The sequence below is a fragment of the Corapipo altera genome, unplaced genomic scaffold (genome assembly GCF_003945725.1).
Source record: "Corapipo altera isolate COAL_440 unplaced genomic scaffold, ASM394572v1 65, whole genome shotgun sequence".
NCBI lineage: Eukaryota > Metazoa > Chordata > Aves > Passeriformes > Pipridae > Corapipo > Corapipo altera.
This window is the reverse complement of record NW_020884891.1, coordinates 948,626-968,183: the sequence shown is the minus strand read 5'-3', so window position 1 is coordinate 968,183 and position 19,558 is coordinate 948,626. Positions and strand designations below refer to the sequence as shown.

At 40.3% G+C, this 19,558-nt stretch overlaps 1 long non-coding RNA gene across 3 annotated transcripts; it reads left to right on the top strand.

The window, feature by feature from the left end:
- The first annotated feature begins 1,879 nt into the window (after positions 1 to 1,879).
- LOC113948098 lies at positions 1,880 to 19,254 on the top strand. 3 transcript variants are annotated; one of them, XR_003527993.1, is made up of 6 exons: positions 1,880 to 2,014; positions 2,681 to 2,801; positions 8,544 to 8,624; positions 11,559 to 11,612; positions 14,854 to 14,981; positions 17,355 to 19,254. It is a non-coding gene; the product is annotated as an uncharacterized LOC113948098 (long non-coding RNA). The 3 variants fall into 3 exon arrangements; XR_003527994.1 differs by lacking the exon at positions 11,559 to 11,612 and having other exon boundaries at positions 2,712 to 2,801; XR_003527992.1 differs by lacking the exon at positions 11,559 to 11,612.
- The last annotated feature ends 304 nt before the right edge of the window (positions 19,255 to 19,558 follow it).

Here is a 19,558-nt window from a genome sequence, read left to right as displayed (position 1 = left end):
TCTCTGGACAGTGAGACTCCTCGGCAATGCCGGCGTCCACCCCCTTGGCTCATCTGGATGGGAAAGAACTATGGAATCTCCCAAAATATCATGTCCAAGTGACCTGGTAGAAGCAAATCCAAAGGGTTTGTGATTCAATCCCCAGCCCAGTTAGGGATGCAAGACTGCTCCTCATTTCTGCAGGCAGTTGCCATGACTGTGGATGTGCATTGGATAATTGCAGGCACAAATGACTGCTGGCATTTGCACACACATTTATCCAATTAGGGTGTGCAATCAAAGCCATTTCATGCACAAATTAGCTGCACAATTGTGTATGCCTCCTGCACATGTAATTGTGTGCCTAATTGGTCTGAAAGTCTTGTTCACAATGTGTGTCTTGATTTTATTGTAATACGACATAAAAAACAGGTTTATTTGCAGAAATGCTGATTTTGCATAATGGTGGCATTTAGAAATAACTCCAAATTCTCTTTGTGGATTTCACAAAATCAACATTTCTCTGTGTGCTACCTGTAGGCAATATGAGCTCACGTTCCACAAATTAATGACAGCTGAAAATGTAACTCGCTTTAAGTTTTTGATAATTACAGCTTTAATAAATCCCATAAATATTCTGTCCTTTACATAGAAATAGGGGCACAGAATTGCACTATTTTTTTGTTCCTTATATGCTACATATAACATTACAAAATAATACTTTATTATGAATGCTTGCATGGAAACATTGTTAAAAATATTGCCATGGTTTTATATTAAAAGAAAATGTATTAAGCAATATATTTAGCTCATATAAGCATGAAAACCCTATAGAAAATTGGAATCAGTGAATTCATCATTTCATTTGATGCAATTATTCCACATTTGATCATGTGCTCAGATCAGGGCTTTATTAAAAGTGAGTTTATTTGGTTTATAATCATATTTACTGAGGTCAGTTGTTTTAATCTTGATTATAACAAGGAAATAAAAAGCTTAAGAAAGAAGCCCTGTTTTTCTTCTTTTCCCTAATTTCTTCTTTTCTTTGAAGTGCCATCAAAAAGGTAAGTTTTAACCCGGCTGTGTAAAGGAAGCAGCTAAAGTAGAGAAACTTCCTGAACATCTATAGTGGATATCTGTTTATAAGTCATTTAATTGCCAAAGTTTGTCGTGGCTTTTAGTATTCCAAATAACGTGGCACAGTATTTTTTGTGCTTTCTCATCTTGCCTACTGAGAGGTCAGTGTGGGAGAAGAATTTATAGATTGTGCCTCAGAAAAAACAACAAAAGAGATATTGCCTGTCTTTGAATTTCCCTGGATTAGTTTTTAACTGTTTTGTTTTGTTTTGTTTTTTATTCTGGTAGTCCTAAAAGCTGGCTTTCCAAAACTAGCCCCAAAAACTTACTTTTCCAACTAGAAGTTCTCTTTGTTAATCACAGTATCAAGGAGAGGTGACAGGTCAAGAACATGCCATCAAACTGCCTTTCCTATGGGGCTGCTCAGGTGCCCCCTCAGCATCTGGACCAGCAGGTTAAGGTTTTCTTCTGAAAAGTTAACCAAACTTTAGGCCACAGAATATAAAAAAAGGTCTCTGTCACCGTATGGGTCACAAGTAGTAAGTTCATTGTACAAATGAACCCTCTGTCTCCATGGAAAAGCTTAGTAGTAAAGGGAAATCCTTGGCACAGTTCTTAAAATCAAGAAATTTATGGATATCATATAAAAACTAGTTGGGCCAGACACAAAAAATGTTGAAAATGACTAACAAATTTAGCTTTTAACTTCTCCTGGACCATACCTCAATCCTAAAGTATTCTCACTCTGTAATCCCACTGCTTGCAGCATTTACTTGAAGTTTAGTTGCTGAATTTCTGTTCTCATTCACTTTTTTTTAAAAAAAACCCCATAAAGCAGGAATCCTTCCAGTCATCCAGAGATGGAGTTTTGCTTATTTGGAGCAGAAAATTATGACAAGAGCTGCTTCTATCACTGCTGATGGTGTTTCTTTGAATGAGTCATCTCCTATCCCTGAAGGTACAGAACAAATCCTATTTCTTTTTGCTTGGTTTTTAGAATTCTTTTGGGAATGCTTAGCACAGCAAAGCCAGCCTGCTTGCATGTGGATTTTAGTACCATGCCTGCCTTTGACCAAACTCTGTCCTTCTGTAACCCATGGGTTGCAGGATAACTGGGGGATCACAGGTACTGCAGCTGACCAAAGTGAGAGTTGCCTCTGGGAATACTGAATAAAAATCTCATCTTAAAAAAAAAAGAACCCTGCACATGTAGCACTTACACATTGCCAAGGCTGTTTTTTGACAGACAGTGAAGTAACACGTGCCTCCAAAATAGAAAGCCTGCACTTATCTAAGCTCATGCCCAAGACTCCGATTCCAAAATAAATTCAAAATAAAATAACTTCTAAACACTTAAACCCTAACCATAATATCTCAAAAAAGAGAAAGCTTGCACTGACACCAAATAATAATTGTAATACTTACTACAGGTAGCTGCAGGAGTTTTTGTTAGAGTATCAAATCAACGGGGGGGGCAGAGCCATACTTTTGGTATTGAGAAAATGTTTCCTCTTTTGTGTTTGAATTGTAAGATAAGAAGTAATTTCAAGTGTGAAAAATCATGAAAATTGCAGAAAAGACTAATGATTAATTTGTACCATGGTCATTAATTAATCTCTTACAGTTTGGTCCTTTACTACATGAATTTCCTGCAGATTGTTGGATTGTGCCTTACCCTTTTGGGAATGCAGCTACATCAGGGGCTTTCACAGCCAGGCCTGACTTGCAGGGTAGGCAAAGCACAGGTACAGCCAAGGAAAGCCAAATTCAAACTGATCTCAAATTCGGTTTGGGAAAGACATCCAAAGTGTGGGGATGTTTTATTCAGAATTTATTTTAAATTAGCTTTGGTGGTGAGTTTCTGTTCCAACTGAACCAAGGGGTGGATTTCCCATGGACTTAGAAGGGGGGGTTGGATATAATGGTTGGTTTATGGAGAAGTGATTGGAAGTAAATGCAGGATGATTATTCACTATTTCACTTAAAAAGCAGTCAATTGTCAGCGTGGTGCTTTAGAAGAAGTCGAAGGCAGTACTTGTTCACCCAAGGTGGAGGTTTTAGTATGAGAAAAGAGTATAGTCTGACTGGTTCCTTATACTTTTTCCTTAAGGATTGGCTCCTGGACCGTAAAGACAAGATGCTCAGGTGGTGCGGGTGCAGTTCTGAGTACAGTGTGGCAGCTCTCTGATGCCCTTATTTGATTAGTTGGGACAGTTCTGGAGCTTAATTCTTGGAGCTTGGAATACAGTGTATTATCCCGGGTGCATTTCTACCTCCAGCTTTGATCCAGCCCTACTCCAGCAGCATTTTTTCAGGAAAGCACCAGCAGAGAGAGCTGTTCTCTCACTTTCCTACCGGCGGCCACTCTGACGTCACTCCCAAAATCAGGTTTTCCCCAGGATTTCAGCGATCTCTGACTCCAACAGCTCTTACACCGCTTTAAACGCTTGGTGTCTAAAACAGAAGGTGAAATAGTGTTGTAAATGTCCAAGACACTCAGCATATCCTCCAGGACTGAATGTGAATGTGTCCATTCAGGCACTTCGAAAGTTTTGTAACATTCAAAGGCAGACAATTCTGGTTCTGTAAATTCAAATAATCCCAACAGGGCTGACTCTAAGGTATATATTTTAATGAAAGTAATTTTGGCGTGTTTTATGGATTTTGTGTGTCTGGAAAAACGTGATCGTTGTGATTATTTTTAAATTTACTTTCGAAGGTCTGCTTAATTGTTAAAACATGATTCCAAGTTCTGGCCTCCTTGTGGTTTCTTAGGGCTGGTTTCTGTGCAGTCATACAAATCAGGATGTGCTGAGCTGCATCTCCTTCCCCTCCTTGTTAATGTCCTTTGTTGCTTCCTCATTCTTTCACTGTCCCAGGAATCCAGTGCATTCCTTTCCCCCTATCCTGCCCACACTGTTTTCTCTTACAACCTCCCTGCATTAATCTGCACATGGTTTCCTCTTTTGGACACTCCTTTTTGCATGGCTCAAGTCTCCTTCTCTCTTACCTGTCCCTGCCCTCAGTGCCTTTGGGGCCATTTGCTCCTTGTTTTTCCCACACAGGAGGACTCTCAATTTGATATATTTTGATATATTCTCTTATCACCCACTTATCACCATATTCAGACCCATGTTCCTCTTACCCTCCCCTTTCCATATTTCCTGATGACACTTTGCTTCTATTGAACCGTGGGGGAAACAGCATCACATGTTGAAAAGTGTGTGGTCTCAATCCCAACAAAAACACGGGGACAGAGGCAAGTCCCCCTGAGCCAAATGTTCCCAGAAAACCTGCCACAGTTTGTGATGAGCCAAACATTAACACTGAGCTGGTGGTGGCAGTGGAAGAGCCTGCACAGCCCCGGCTGGATGAGATTTGTTCCGTCAGGGGATGGAAATCGGTTTTGCCACACCAGACACAGGGATTCCTTCCCAGCTCCTTCCAAAAGGGTTCTCACCCAACCTCCCAGTCGCCTCCTTTGTAAAATGGGGGAACAATTCCTGCTGCTTTCATGTGGGGTTGCTCAGCAAGGGGGTGTTTGAAGCCCGGGCTCTTGGCTCCCGTCCCACAGCACCTGTCCCTCTGTGACGGGGCTGTTTGTCCCTGTCCCTGCCACGCCGGTCACACACACATTCCCAGCTGGCAGCCATATGGCACACTCACTCCTGGGCTGGGCCTTTGATTTGGTATTTTTCTTTCAATTAGATGGGGATTGTCAGATTGGAAGCAGAAGCACGAGGAGTGGCCGTTGGTGGAAGGAAGGTGAGGGCTGGAGGAGCTGGGAAGGGAGCGGTGAGAGGGGATGGGAAACGGGCACAAAATGTGGGACCAAGCAGTAAAACCTCTGACAACAGCAAGGAATTACACACCCACAGTTAGTTCTAAAATAGGGTTGTATAGATCAGCAAATTATTGCCTTTGGTTTGCTTTACCAGAAGACAGAAACAAACTGTTAACCTCGTTTATTCTTCGCCCTATGAGTTGTTTTAAGTGGAAATTGCAGTGGGACATTTATTTTCGTGTGTCTGTTCTTTCCTGTATGGAATCACAGAATCCCAGGCTGGTTTGGGTTGGAAGGGATCCTAAAGATCATCTCCTTCCACCCCCTGCCATGGGCAGGGACACCTTCCACTAGTCCAAGGTGCTCAGAGCCCCATCCAGCCTGACCCTGAACACAGAGATATTTAGGACACGTGCTCCTGTTAATTTGGGAGTATGAAAGCATGAAAACTGTTGGTACATGGATACAGTTTATCTCCATAGATTTGTAACAAATAATGTAAAATCGGCATTTTTTTCCAGTCTTTGTCACATATTTAATTTAATTCCTGCTGTGTTGTTTTCAGTATGGGGGTATTAGTACGTGCAAATACCTGAAGCAAACTTCTATCACTTTTCCCAAGAGAAAATAGTTTAGATTAAAGTATTTTGCAGCATGGACAGCATAAAAAAAAATGCAACTTTGACTTAAACAGTAGAACATACACATAGGCACATTTAGAGAACTGTCTAGTGCTTGCTGGGGTTTTTTTGCCATTAATATTAGCAAAACCCCACAGTCAGTCATGCTAAGAGTGAATTCTTTCTGCTTTAGAATGAACATTGCACTATTTTGACTTTAAAACCAGCAGAGGAATGCCCATAGTGCTGGTTGCTGGCAGGTGAACATGGAATATTAAAGACCAGGACTGCATTTTCATAGAATTTTCATGAGCAGTTATTTAATTTAGGATTGTAGTTATCGTGTCTACTCCTATCAAGCCATGTCATTGCATTTAACAGATACGCCTTTAGACACAATTTATATTTGCATCCAGAAAGAAAGTGTCATTAGGGAAAATAATTTCAGATCAGCCACTTTTGCATGTCTTGCTGGCACATAAATGGAATTTGGCTGGTATGGAAAATCTGCTAATGTACCGAGCAGCATCAAAGTTGGAATTCAAAATCCACCCCCTAGAATTCAGCAAGGCTTAAATGATGGAAACTAAACTACTGGGGGTTGTCTAGTGTGTAGTACAGTAAATTTATTTTTAATTTCTGTGGTAGTTCTATGGAATCTAAAAAATGGTTGATTTCTTATGGGAAAAGTTACTAAGAACTGAGTTTTAACTGTGTCCTTGATAAATGGGATTTTGTGTGGCCCTTCATTTCAGAAGATTTAGTGAGGACTTCACAGTGATGCCAAATTATGAACAAGTGAGCTCATGAACAAATCCCCCCTGCCCAGCTGGTAAGGGGAGGCTTCTTGATCTCACAGTTTGGTTAAGGAGGAAAAAGATCTTGAATTTGAGTGTAGCATCCCAGAAAGGTCCTGAGGGACACCAGAATCATAAAATCTGCATGGAATAAGCAGATTGAACCATTCAGCTTGAGGCAAGTCACTGTTCCTCCATTCCTGTGGCTGGACCTGTGCAGTGAGTTGCTTCAGGTGGAATTATCCTGAAGTCTCACTGCAAGAAGGTAAATTCATAACCTGACTAAGAGTGATCACTGGGCCGAAAAGCTCTGCACAGTTTAAAACACTAAAGAAAGAGACATTAAACACGTCCCTGAGATCAGATGTGTGAGAACTCTGGAACCCCAGGCTCTGGCACATGTTTGTTCCACATGTCTGTCAGCTCAGAATGTGGTTTTTATGCCATGTCAGTAGGACATGTCATTTAAGTGTTGATTTCGAGGGAATAAACATTTGAAAGTGAACAGGCTTGCTACTTGCAAAGTATGGTTGAATGACAGCTGTTCTGTTTTCCTAAATTTCAACAGGAAAACTGGCTTGAAGTGTTCAGGAGCTAAATCTGTCAGCTTTCTGATACAAAGGAAATTTTGCAGGGCTGGAGCACTGACAGAAGTGGGGGTGGAAGCACAGTGGTAGAACAAAAATCAGAAACAAATACAGCTTTACAAATACATGCTTGCCATATTTTAGAACCCAAGGTAGGGGTACTTTAAGGCCACTGCTAGTAAAAAATATTTTTTAAAGGGCTGTGGGAGTGTTATTTGCCTTCCCCAGCACATCCAGGGGCAGTCAGAGCTGGGGCAGAGCTGGGATGTGAGACAGAGGCAGCACAGCTGGGGCTCTGCATCCTCAGGGGGCACCCCCTGCCTCCTGCACTTGCCATGGGTTTATTGCTCTTGGGAATAAATGATAATGATGATGGTAACCCCTCCCCAGGCTCAAACTCTCAGTATCTGGTGCACGGTTAGAAATTAATAATGCTTTGGGTATCACATCTTTGTTTCTGCAACTGCTGCTAATGAAAGCTCTCCCTGTGCAGGTTTTATTTAAATCCTCCTTTTCTTTTGATCTCACTGTCAGCATTTGAAGTTGACTGATATTTATCACTGTGTGCTCACTGCCTGCCCTGCTTTCCCTGGTCCATACCCCATGGCCTTCTTGCTTAATGCTGAACTGGCAAAGATGCTGCCAAGCATCAGACAGGCTGATGAAGGCTGACTAATGACTTAGGCTGGGTTCTGATCCTGAAGCTTTGGCCATTTTGGCTGAGGTATTTTTGTGTTTTGATTTGCTCTGCGAGAGGTAAGGGGTGTTACACCCAAAAAAACCTCTTAGTGTGGAGCAGATACTGAGCCAGCTTAGCTAGTCTGAGCTTAATGTTCGGGGAGCATTCAACGATCCATCCTGGAGGCCTGGAGTGAGTCAAATAAGTAGTTCAATTCATGGTTTTCAGCACATTTCTCCCTCTCGTGGGTTATTCATGTGAAAAGTGGCCATATTTTACTGTCAGTACCATTTGAAAAGGAATAGTGCTCGTTTCAGTATAAATGAGAGCAGAGTGTTACCATAAGACAAATTTGTGACGAGTGTTCTTCTGTTGGTACAGATGGCATCTGTGTATTTTTATCACTATAAATCACTCACAGTTGGGAGTCATACTTAGTCCAATATCTTGCTTTATGTTTATTGACATAATCACAGTTTTAGAGACGATATTAATCAGTTCTTTGGAAACATTTGGATTGGTAGATGAAAAAACATATTTATTTTGAGAAAGCAAATGTTGCAATTAATTTCCACATATTTATACATTTGTGAATAATAAACAAACTATATTGCAAAGCAGTGAATTGGTACATTGAAATATTGATTTGTAAGCCTTGTTTTTCTCATACAATATGCAAGTGAATGATAAAATAGGACTTCTCTAGTACCAGGAAATGCACTGGGGAGAGTTACCTACATTTAAATGCAAACTGTATTTTTTCATGAGTTTATCTGACTTGTACTATAACATGTACATAAAATGGACTATGAATCCCTGTAAATGATGCTGGAAATGTTCCACATCACAGCAGGAATGGGCTGTGGGCTGTGCTCCCCTGTGCTCTGTGTCTTTGCAGAATGGTAAAGAGGGAACAGGTTCGCTCCAAGCTTTGCAAACGAAGCCCGAAGGAAAACAAAAAGAATAATTTCTTCATTCTCTCAAATGAAGAACATTTAATTTGTCCCCTGCTTTCCATAGGCTGTGTGAGGAAAGTGGGCCTGCATATCCAACAGATGTGGTGATGCCAACTGGTTGTATAACCTCTGTGACCTGACCAAGGTAAACGACTTCTTACTCACCCACTGGTTTTTTTCCATAATTAATGCAGTTTTCCTTTTCTGAACCTCAGCAATTACCTAGTTGAATTCACTTTTAAAGACTGGTATTCAAACTATGAAATACTTAAATTCAGCTAAGATGTAGCCAGATAATTTAGCACCAGTAACACTCATTGAAAACTAGGAGAAAATGTGTGTTTCTATAGGCAGACACACCCAACCTAACCAGTTTCAAATTTGTACACACTTGCATTGGCAAATTGAAGCTTGCTTTGCTCAACTGAAGCATGAGTCATAAAGATATCAAAGAAAATAACATCCAAAATTCCACCTGAAGAGTAACACATAATTATAAAATTGGTTGACTCAAAGCAACAGCCTTCTTCATAAGCAGAATTATCTTCAGTGACCTTCTATCTAAATGTGCCTTCACAAAGGGCAGTGCTCACTGTCCCTGTGCATGGGAACCCTCTGAGCAGAATTATTCCAAAAAACCAGGATAGCTTTGGCACTGCTGGGGTGCAGGAATGTGGGAGGTGGGCTTTTAGTTTGTTTGTTGATCTTATAGTACATATATCAACTGGAATGTAGTGTTAATTACTCTGGGTGTACCAGGAGAACAAGACATTTTTAGCTGTGGCATAAAATCTACTCAGAAAGAATTCCCTGTCCTCGCTGGATTGGTGAGGGAATGGAAAGGAATGGGAAAAGAACAGGGAAAATTCTTCACCTAAATTTTTCTGAGGGGAGTAATTCCATGGACTCCATGGCAGTTACTCAGTATTTAGTGCCACATCCCTGAGGTCACAACGTGCCCCCTTGGGTTTGAGAACACTCAGAGGACAGTGGTGAGAAGATCACTCTGCAGGAGGCTGTGATGGGGAGAAAGGAGTATTGCAGAAAACAATTTGCCTAAGCTATTTTATAAATTCGTATTTACACATACATACATTTATATTTACATGTTTACACATCATAGGAGAGGGACATCAAAAGTCCCCCAGCTGAAGCCGCTGTGATGAGCTGGATCAGCTTTGCCTGGAGCCTGTTACGTGAGAAGGGATAGTTTACCACTGGGACTTGGAATTCTGCACTTCACAACACAGTGCAGGCAGCAGATAGAAAGGTTTTACCTTGAATAACCTGGAGTTCATAACAGAACTCGAGAGAAAAAAGCCTCATCCCCTACAAACACATTTTCCTATCAGCTGAGAATCTTTGCTGTCTTACCATTCTAATGATGGATCTGTCACACCTACCAGCTGGCACACTCAAACAGGGGGGTTTTCTGTGGGACTGGCTGATAATACTTTACATATTGAGGTGTTGTTAATGTTTGGAATAAATCTGGCTGTACTAAATGTACAGCATTAGCCATGCTCATAAACAGAAACTCATGCTATTAAGAGATAATTGGGTGTATTTGTAATTAAGTAACATTCTCTAGTGAAATGACACACGTTATACTTCCTATATTAGTTCAAATGTCATTAATATTAAAATACAAGGCAGAGTTCCTTCAAAGTAACACCAGAAAATTTTCATTTTAAAAAATGAGGTGCATGATGGAGTTATTTTCCTGTGTAGCTTTCTGTATCCACAGAGTCTGGAAGAAAGAGCTGGAGCTGTAAGAGCTCAGAATTGAGGGACTACTTTGCAATTCTTTTGGAATTTCTCTGTGAAAAATTAAATGTCAAACATGTCTGCAATGCCCTTAGAATCACAGTGACCTCAGGAAGGAACTTTTCATTTACTTCCTCCTCCTTTATCAGTCCTCCTTTTCCTCCTCCCTTTATCAGTCAGTACAAGATACCAGCATTCACTAACTTCTTGTATGATCTTTAATAATGTCATGATGTAATAGCAAACACAAAACCCTATGGGAACTCCACATGAAAATACTGCATAATTATTTCTTGCACTGATTATAAGTGTACAGCAAGATTAAAGAAAAATATTTAATTCACACGTATAAAATATTGCTGGAGTTACAAACTGGAAGTTATCAGATATGAGAAAGCAGAAGTAGTTTCCCCACATGTGCAGGAATGCCCTGGGTGAGTTGACAGGGCAGATTGTGTAGTTTTTCCACCAAATTTTGTAAGACTGCTTTGTAAGATCTCTGCCATCTGCACCTCATTTCAGTGGCACCAGCTGTGCTGGTGTGCCTTTGACCACATCCAGTTATAACTGCAAAATTCATCTTTTAGGTTTTTGGATTTCATCTAAAATAAGATTTGTAAAGAAAAAAAATATAGAATGGCAGACTGCAACACCAGATCCTGCCCTGCCTGTGCCTCTGCACTTCAGATGCAGTGGCTTTACAAGTCATATTCTGGCTCAGCTCCAGAATAAATGGGAATGAAAATCCAAAAATCCCATCAGAATCCTTTTATCTGAGTTCCTATGGTGTATGTGTAGCAACAGGTTATACAATGGCATGTAAGCAAAAGATTAGATAGTATTGAAGCAAGGTTTTATAAATCTGTCTCAGACATCACACATGAAAGAGATATTTAATAGATGGGATTAAAAGTATTCATAAGTATTACAATGATTTAAAAATTCTTCTTGATAACTTGCTGCCTTGAATAAAAGAATGCATTAATAGAAAATTACTGGCATGTATTTACAATTTTTATTGAGAAAATAGTTGTTTAGGTGTTTGATGTCAAAAAAATATAAAATACTGTGTATGAAATGGTATTAAAGTCTGTGTGCAAAGTGCATCAGAGTAATTCTAATAACTAAACCTTTCTCATTCTAATAATTAAACCTTTCAACTCCACTCTTCTGATTAAATAAAATGTTATTTCTATAAAGATTTTTCTCCCTGCAGGTACTAAGACCGTCCTAATCATTTATCTTGACACAGCACTTAGATTAAAACCTATAATGATCTGTTGTTTGCTCGGATTATAACCAAGTTTTACAGTTTATATTTGTGTACATAGGCTCAGCTGCTGGGGTGCTGTGACTCCCTTGGCAGGTGAGGACCACGGTTGTTCCTACATCTTGTTTGTGGTTTTACACAAGTATTTTCAAATGCAAATGCCCGACATTAACTAATCTTGGCTTCATCTTCAGCCCCAGTGCCTTGACACCCCTGCTGCATCAGGGAATATTCAGGAGTTTTAAATGTCCTTTTACTGGTTTGGAATATTATATGTTTCTTTTCCACAGAAGCTCAAAAGTGCAGCCTGTGTTCATTTAATTCCTCTGGCATTAGCTGCTGAAGAAAGGGAATTTATCAGATGGAATAGTTAATCCAGGGACTGGTTTATGTGTTTGATAATGCAACTTGTTCTGCCGTGGCTGTGGACAGGTTGCAGCTTGCCTATAATTATAGATCATACAAACACATTACAGCAGGAGTTTCTATAGGCACAGTTCCAGGAACAATCTGGGTTTGTTCTAAATAACAAATATAGCAGCAGTGTAAAGTGTGGGAAACAGCACATCCCATCCAGTGCAAATGCTCCTGCTGCTGGGGCTCCCATTTGGCTGCTGTGCACAGAAGAATAGAGGAAAAAAATTAATTAATTGGGGATTGTTAGGAAGCAGTTGGAAGTAATTGTTTTGCCAAATTAGGGGCCTTGAAGATAAGACCAAGTTCACAGGAAAATTCCTTCCTGTCACTGTTTGGCAGGAATATGTGGAAGGGAGGTTAATTGGCTGTTCTTTAAAATAATTTTAAAAAAGCTTTTTTTTTTTTTTTTTTTGAGAAAGCACCTCCTTCCTGCCAGGCACTGTTCCTGCCCAATTCCTGCTGCAGGTACATCCAAGGGAGGGATGGACACGTGTGAAGAATGTGCAGAAGCATTTTTGGCTGGTGACATGGACCAAGCCGGGAGATTCTTGCGGCTCCTCCTGACTGCATTCCTCTCTTTCTCCTGAGAGGGAATTTTCTCCATGGGAGGGTAGCTCCTGGAATTCAGGCAGTAACCTTTGTTGCATCTCTGCACTCAAAACTAATGATTTCCTCTAACAATTCTTCTCTGTAACTGTTTTTATCCTTATGGAATACGGTTGGAATGTAACAGATACCTGGCTTTTCCAAGGACTCCTCGGAACAGCCTTTCCTAACCAGCAGTAAGGATATCACTGGTGTTTTTTGTGCTGGGTGGAAGTGGCTCTCTGAAAAATAAACATACAAAACCTCACAACAAAAGAAATTGGCTTCAAATAACCAGCTATTACATGTGCTGGAAGAATTGGGAATGTGTGAGGAAAAGACACAAAACCCACAGGAGGGACTGCTGAGGTCCATGGATTCATCCTTTCTTTTTCACCCCAAATACCTCAAAACCTGTACTTTTTGGAGGTTTTGATTGTTTTTGTTTGTTTGTTTGTTTGTTTTTGTGGGGTTTTTTTGTTATTGCTGTTTTTGTTTGGTTGGTTTTTTGTTTGATTTTTGTTTGTTTGGGTTTTTTTCCCCTTTTTTTTTACGTTTCTGTCACATTTTTATTGTTTTAAAGTTTTACTCAAAAGGTCTGAGGATAGGTTTAAAACACTCATTTACTGAAGGACAGTTTATAGAATTCCTGTACTGCAGAAATAATTAATGGATTTATCTAACTCAGTTTTTTAGGTGGTAAAGGAAAGTGGTGTAAAAATCAGAGAATAAAAGTGAGGAATCTTATTCAGGGTCTGCAGTTGCAATAGTATTTATGAGCTGTAGTGAATCAATCATTTACCCTTACTTGCTCTGCCTCCTGTAATGTGGTGCAAAATGACAATTTTTAATGAATGTGTCCTGACTAAAAAGAGAAAATTATTTCCAATCTTTACAGGGATAAACAGGTGCAATACAATGGCAGAGGATAGTTGTTGTTCCACTTGGTGAGTAGGAACAGTGGGATTCTTCACAAAGTTTCTCTTTAAAGAAAGAAATTTATCAGGAGATGTTCCAAGGAAATATTTTGGACAGTCTTTATGCTCTGGAACGACTTGTCTGTAACAACTTTTAGAAGAACTGGCCATGGGATCTTGGCTCGTTCTCATGACTTTGGTGATGATGCTTATCATTCTTATTACTATTATTGTTTTCATGCAGCTGATCAAATGTCATAACACTTGGAAATTAGTGTCCTGTTTAATTACAATAGAGGGACAGCTGTTAGGTGTAGTGATGACTGGTCTTTATTTCACTGCCTTTGAAGTTTAACTCCACCCTACAAAGCACCTTCTTCCTGATTTATACCCAGAATTCCCCCTGTAAAATGCTTGCACAAGACTGATGTTTGTTGCCATCGACTCAAAACAACACCAGGGTTACAAACCAAAACTGGTTTGAGTCTGAGCCACCGTGAAGTTGCCTCGTCACTTATCTGTGTCAATGCTTTGGGTAAGATAATTCTGTAATACCCCCATTTCTGCTCTGATCTGTAAGGAAAGTCACACAGCCTGGCCTGTGCTTTTCCAGTGTTGTCTGACTAGAAACATTTGAATCATGAAACTAAATTACATATGCTTATTTTATTAAAATTAGCCAGATCACTTATGTTCAATACTATATTATTTTGTAATTTTTCTATATTTTCCTATATAAATACCTTCATGGTAATTTCTGCCAGCTCACTCACTTTCCCTCTGTGTTGTATTTTGTCCAGTTATTGGCCCAGTGAGTAGTGATAAAACTACTTCAAATTCAAGAACTTGTTTTCAAAGTTTGCTTGCATTTTAGAAATCCCAGAACCAGGTAACTTCTAGAAATTACAACACAAAATTGATCTCAGTGAGAGAAGTAAGGTGCAGAACATAGAACATAACCCATAATTTGTAAAGTTAAGGAAAAAAGGTTGAAGATTCTCAACATTATGTTTTATTGTTTGTCTAAAATTACTACACAGGGTAAAAAATCATCCCCATTCCGATGATGCCGTGGGTTTGAGTTGCTGTGTAAGACTGTTACTCGCTGTCTTTGGAGGCAACAAACTTGATGTTCTGCAACAAATTCTAAATTCTCTCCTGTAATAATTTATAAAAGCAATTATGACACCCTGATGACCCTTATTTTGCAGAGAAGCTGCCCCATCCCTGGAAGTGTCCAAGGCCAGGTTGGACAGGGCTTGTAGAAAGCTGGGCTAGTGGAAGGTGTCCCTGCCTATGGCAGGGGGTGGAATGGGATGAGCTTTAAGGTCCCTTCCAACCCAAACTCTTCTGTGGTTCTATGAAAGTTCTGAATCTTAAATCTGAAATGAAATGTTGTGTTCTTTCCCCTTTTGAAGGCAGAGGTTGGAGTAAAGCACTGCTTTGGTGCCACGATGGGGCCCCTGCTGGGTTTTGGTAACAAAGGTGGTGGTTCCTGGTTTAACAGTCCCGTGGAGGTCTCTCCCCACAGGAAGGGAACATCCAGGTAATCAGATAACCTGTCCCCTGCAATGAGCTCCCAAACACCCTGTCTGGCCTAAGGGCAGTTGGTAACTTCTTGAGCAAACTCAAACACCTTCCAGGCCAAGTGCAAGATTGGGGGTTCTTTTGAGCACTTTTGCAACCCCTGACTAATTCCAGCAGGTTTGCCCAAAGAGGAGAGCCTGCCAAGACTGATTTCTCTGTCTGGTGCTCTGTCAGGTATTTCTAGAGAGTCTGTTTTGGTTTGTTTTTTTTTTTTAACTGGAAATTTCTTTGAGGTTATTAAATTTGATGTCTTACAGTCTTTGCAAGAGGAAATAGCATTTTTCTTCCTGTTTACCCCGCACAGTTCTAGAAATAATGGTCTTAAATGGCAGCAAGGGAAGTTTAAGACAAACTTGAGGAAAATACTCTGATGACAACAGTTAAGCTGTGCAATAGATTGCCTACAGAGGTTATGCTGTTGCCAGAAAGGGATTGACAAACTTTAAGATGCATTTAGGTGTAGCTGATCCTGCCTTGGCACGAGCACACGTGTGACAGGACCTCTCAAGGTCCTTCCACCTTTCATTGTCAGTGAATTAAGAAAGGAAATAAAGCTTGTCTCATTCCTTTTCAACCTCAGAGAGGCTGGATTAGATTCCTTTCCTTTCCTTGTCAGAAGTTATGACCCTGACATGCTTTTAATCTGTTGGTTTCTTGGTTTATCACCTCTTCAGTTTGTGTGGCTGGAGGAGCAGGTTTTGTGACAATCCATGACAGAGACTGTCCTGGTGCTTTGTAGCTCTCTTTCACTTTTCTTCCAAGACTGACAAAGGATTTTACAGCATGAATGGAATTATAACGGGCATTCTTACATGCTTGAGATGCCACAGTCATAAAACACACACCAACAAATGCAAGCCCACACAGAAATGTTGAAGGACAGAGGTGAGATTTGCGTCCTCAAAATCCTGTCCCTCAAAACAGGACACAGGGGGGAAAAAAGCCCACCAAAGTGTTGTCCCTAGGGAGCTATACTGCATTTTTTCCTTGAAATATCTATCATAGGCAAATTCAGAATTTGTCATTTCAACTCTGAAATCCTAATCTGTGAAGCCAGGACAGTTTTTCCAGGTGCAAAGGTGTCTGACTCGCTGGGAGGGGGGAATGGTGGTGAAGCTCATTTGCCAGAGAGCTCTCTCATGTCCGAAATCCCAGAATGAAATTCTTTGCACGTGTTTATGCATTCAGTGAAATCAGGGGTCTTGGTACTGTGTTTACTGAACAGCTTTTCTGAGATATAAATACCAGCACATTCTGGTGGGTTTCTAACAAACAGAATGGTCTGCTCAGCCCCAATATGGTCCTGTGTTAGAGCAGATTGGATGGTACCCTTCCATGATGGGAAATGCATTTCAATCCCATCCAATGGTAGGGATGGTTTATAAATTTAGAGAGGCTGTGGGTGTAGAGGAGCTGATTGTGTAGCATTATTCCTTACGTGCCTTATATCAAGTTTTGGCTCCTATCCTGTTCAGTGATTGCACATTAGCATTCTTCTTGATCTTTGGTGTATGATGCTTCCTGCAGGACTGGTTTGAACTAGTCCTCCTGCTTAAAGAAGATTCTTTCTTCTGCTCCTGTCATTAGAAAAACTTATTATTGATAGTTGATGATTTTCCAGAACTCTTCCCAGTTCCTAAAACTCCAGACTGGATACTTAGAGGCCCAGCCATGTCTCTGGAACAGAGCTGATGGGTGGAGAGATGGATGGATGGACTGATGGATCATTTAGGAAAGGTGCCTGATGGTCACCTTCTACTTTGGCCACGGGTAGAAGGTTCTTGTGTGTCTTTCTGGCTGATCAGTTGGGTTGGCACCTGAGTTGTAATTAAAATAATGAGGCAATTACTAAGTTGAGTTCTAGAAGTGATAGTGGAAATTGCACTGACCACAGAATTAGCAGCTTGTGAGGAACAGAGTTCCCTCTCTCCACTCTCACTGTCTGCAAAGCACCTGCCTCTTTCTACCACACTGAGTTTATTCTCATCTTGTGCTCTCTGATGTAAAATACTTTCTTTTCCACTTTGAGGCTAATCTTCCTCAGAGACAGAGAAGCTGAGCTGCAAGGAATGGAGAAATATCTTTTCTGACACAGTTAAATGGTGCTGGTGGTCATTGTTGTTAGTATTATTAAGCCAGATTTTTAGCAGTAGCTTTAACATATGATAAGAATAGCTGAGAAGTGAATGAAGCCAGGTATGGCACAAACCATCCCCAAGGACAGACACCTAGTGAATGAAATTTGCCACTTCTTATTTATCCTTCTGTTTTTAACTTAAGAAAAAAAAAATTCCAATATTTTTATCTTAAAATAATAAATCTTGTTTTTCAGATGATATAAATTAGCATGGAAGACCAATGCAGTGGAAGTAAAATGCCAATTTCCACTGCAAAGGAGATAAAAATGTCTCAAGTTGATTACCTACAACAGCCTCCCAAGTAAGGACCGTTCTTCTTATGGGTGTTACCAAATATCTCATGTTGCCTTCAAGATTTTATGCAAACAGGGTAGTCTTAAAACAGCATCTTTAAAAGTTTTTAAGCCTCTCTTAATTTGCCTTAAAGCCTGAAGCTGTTTATGACTGAAGATCCCAGCCTGTTCACTGGTCTAACAGCAAGAGGTAGTGGGGAAGTTACCTAATATTGATGATTATTCCAAGATACTTGTATCAATTTGTGTAGGTCAGTGACTGAAGGGACTAAAGACTAAATAGGAGTGAAAATGTTGCTGCCAACTCCAGCTGCCTTAAGGTCACTTCTTTCAGCACTGTGGACAGAACAAAGCACTAACACAACCCTTCACTGAAGAGAAGCAGTTTAACTCTTGGTGAATAAATTGTCTGCGTAACAGATAAATTGAGATGGAAAATGTGTCTTCCTGAGCACTGAAATGTGCTCCAGGCAGAACTGAACTGCAAAGTGCTCCAGAACACAGCTGGAAGGAAGGGGTTGTGTTATTCCATTGTTTCAGGACAAAAGAAACTGTCTTAAAGTAGATTCTTTAGAACTGAACTAATGCAGCAACAGTACATCAGGCAGAGGCTTGTTTTGTGTCTCTGTGTCAGTAAACTTGCTTTTTAGTATGTGAATACCTGAGAAATTATGCAAGTGGAGACTATTCTTGACAAATATAATAATGCACAAATAAAAATAGCTGTAAAACAACAGTTATGAGTGAACCAGGCAGCTGAAAGCAGAGCAGGGAAGCTGAAGTGTTACCTGTGTGTGAACAAGGTAATATAGGAAAACACAATCTGGTGGTGTTTAAATGCATCTTTGTCAAATGGAAAAATGTTTGAGGAAACAGTAAATAATCTGATATAAACATAAAAGCACCAGCTAATTCAGATAGAAGTAACAGCACGAAATGTTGGTATTGTGCCCACGTAGACTTGCAAACCTGCATAAATCATCAGCAGTCCCACAACAGGGAACCTCTCCAGAGTGCTGCTGGCTTTGAACACCAAAATCCAGGGATGAGGAGAAACTGCTCGTTTGTTAAGCTGCTGCAAATGAGGAAAGGGAAGGCAATTAGTGAAAGCCAAGACTCTTTAATCTCTCACTGCTCCATGGACTTTGTTCTTACTCTGTGGCTTTTATATACACTCTGTGTGTCTAGACCTACCTTGGAGGAAGGTGCAAAGTGTAACTTATTCCTAATAAACAAGTAATGCTCCACATCACCATATCATGATCTTCCAGATCACCAAAGGGTGTTTTAAAACGTCATTTGCAGCCCAACTGAATGTGATTGTCTGAACCAGGAGGAAATTTATGTAGCTGGCAGAAGAGTTATCAGATTGAGAGGTTAAAACTAGAAAGGGTTTTGAGTCAGTGACAATACTGCCCAAAATGCTGAGGTGTGTGTTACCCCAAATGTACCAATTGATTCGTGAAATGTTGATGAGGGGGAAATACTGAAGGAGAGAATCTTGCAGTGTGGATGTTTGCACTTCCCAAAGCTCCTTTCCAATACTGGCTCCGTTCCTGGCTCGGGGCAGTGGCTGGTTTTGCCAGCAGCATTGGACAGGGGGGGGGTTTGCTGTGGTACAATTAATTATTGTATCCTAGTTTGGGTAGAGGGACAAAGCAGACTGGGCAGCTGCTGTGCTCCCAGTGGGCACCAGCAAAGCAAGGGTGAGAATAGACAGTGGAACTGGCTCAAAATAAAAATGCCTTCCTCAAAAAACGCCAGCAGTCGTGGGTTTAAACTGCAGTTGTTTTAACTGTGAAATTGAAATTAAAATCAAAATACGTATTTAAGTGGAATGGTTTGTTTTTGACTTTTTTCCAACTTGAAATGTAAATGGTGGTTATAAAATAGAGTGTAACAGCACATTCTGTCCCTATCGGCACAGGGATCTCACTTTTGGAAGAATAAGTTAAAACTTGTCAGGTGGCTTGTGGGTTTAAAAAAAAAGAAATCCAAAACACACCACAAATCATACAACACAATCAGGAAACCAAATATTCATCACTTTACATGAGGCTCCCCTCTGAATTCCTTCTTGTGCTAAAAGGTTTTAAAAGATAACA